Here is a 2276-nt window from a genome sequence, read left to right on the forward strand (position 1 = left end):
ATTACAAAGGTTGAGACGGGGGACCCTCACCCCTCCCACCTTCAGCTCTGAGATATTCCTCCTCCGAGGGGAGCAGGGGAGCAGGGGAAGGGGGGAGGGGGGCAGCTCAGCTGCTGCCCTCTCTGGCTGCACACAGAAGTGCTCACATATGAAGATGCAGAAGAGCAATCAAGCAAAAAGCAAAAAGACTAAAGGCACTATTGTCCTGAAGATGTTGGAGTTTTAAAGAGTACTTCAATGTTTATTCTCACTTATAAAGATATGTTTCTTTCTGTAGTTGTCTCTGATTTTTCACTGAACCTTATACTGATCAATATCATGTGATCAGTAGATCATATTCAGGCACACAGACCCTGAGTGAACCGTCACAGTTCTACACTTGTCACGTGACAGACATGCCCATCCTCCATTTTCAAGCTGCCAACAGTCTCTGGCTGTAATCAATTAGTACAGGGGGGGGGGTCACCACATTCCTCAACATTGTGTCGTTTCTGAATAAGAAAAAGCAAAAGGAGGTGCTCATATTTATAAAAGATGTTGGTTTTTAGATTGTTTTTCCAGCAGTATATGAGTAGGGGGTGGAGGAGGCCCTGCTGCTGCCTTTGAAACAGGGCCAAGGCACACGCCCCCTCAACAATTGACTCCCAAAAAAAAAGTCAGTGAGAATACCCTGACTGTGAGACGGAATGCATACGTAGATCTGATCAGTGACTCCATTTGGCAGAATTACCGGTAATAAATAGAGCGACTGAAGTAAGACATTAAATGAGCGAGATGTTAGATTTGGAGGGTGGGGGGAAAAAATCCCCCAAAACCCCTTGAAAACCACCCTGAGCCATCATGAAAAAACTCCAATTACATCATAGGGAGGGGGCTGTGGAGCAGCCTGGAAGACATGATTACTTCCAGATACAGAGCCGGGGTCTTTGTCATTAAACCACGTACGCTATTCTCTCTCTCTCGTACGTTCCTCACTGCTTCTGGAAAGTAACATGACACGTAAACTTGAGGAAGGCTTCATTTGAAAACTTAGACACTTAAGTTTTATATCAAAAAACAAAAGCTTAATTGTCATAAAGTACTGGAATGTTGCACCATTCCTGTTCAAAAGCAAAAAAAAAAAAAAATCTACGTTTTGATTTGAAAGTAACCATACAAACATGTCCTGTAAACTGTTGCATGTGCAGGCATTTCTTCAAACTGCAGACTGAAACCATGTGTAAGGGGGTTCTGAGTGGCGACGGAAAAAGTACAGAAGGGAAAAGAATGGAGCAGAAAATGGTGTCAGATTGTGAGAGGGAGTGTATGAACATTGTAATTGTAGGGAAGTCTTAGTCATAGTGAGAAAAAGTCTTATGTGACCCATTTATTAACCCGGGACTAAAGTTGTCTCAAATGGGAAAACCTTCAAAATGGACTTTAGCCTTGTAGATTCCTGTTTATTCTCTGCTTGGGATGTGTTTTAAGAGGCTTCAAGTGCTGTTTCAGGATTGTTTACCCACTCCGGTCTTGGATGTCCGCTTTGCTTATGGTTTGATCCCTAAATATTTTATGTTTCTGGCTGCATCTACTTTTATCTCAAACACATTCGAGATCGTAAAACTGAAATGTCTTCAGACCACTTCTCGTAACAGCTGAAGGCAAAGTGAACCAGTTCCCAAACTATTTAGCGAAAGCTCAATTAAGAGAACTTGGGCCATTATCAGACAGAGATCATGGCTGTTTGCAGAGTTTATCTAGATGAGCAAACTCAGTTAAAGTGGAAACTTGTTTTAAAGCCTCAAAACAAAATGATTGAGAATAATAACAGTTGAATATTCTGACATGTTCCGCATGACTGAATCACATCTTTAGCCAAATTGTACCAAAAAAAAAGAAAGATGAGGAAGAGGAGAAGAAAAAAAGAGATCACAGAACTGATGGCTGGTGCTGCCTCATATGCAGCTGAAACAATAACTGAGCCTGCATCAGCACTTATCCAGGTATAAATGGACAAACACAGTATAGGTAACATAGGTTTATTTATATTTGGAAGCCCTGGGGGAAAGCATAAACATGGTACATGCTTATATCAGGTTTAATCAGTTGACGGTAGTTTATTTTCACAGTTCCTCCTTTGCCAGGTCCTTACATATATCAAACCATAAGTCTGGTGTTCATTACGGCAAATAAAGTTCAGACTCAACAGGACTGTGGTTTCCCTCTTCAGGGGCATCTAGTTGCTTCTCTACTTGTTTTACTTCAGACTCTGCTGGTAGAGTCACACAGCAGTCCTC

The sequence above is a fragment of the Cololabis saira genome, chromosome 14, assembly GCF_033807715.1.
Source record: "Cololabis saira isolate AMF1-May2022 chromosome 14, fColSai1.1, whole genome shotgun sequence".
Lineage (NCBI taxonomy): Eukaryota > Metazoa > Chordata > Actinopteri > Beloniformes > Belonidae > Cololabis > Cololabis saira.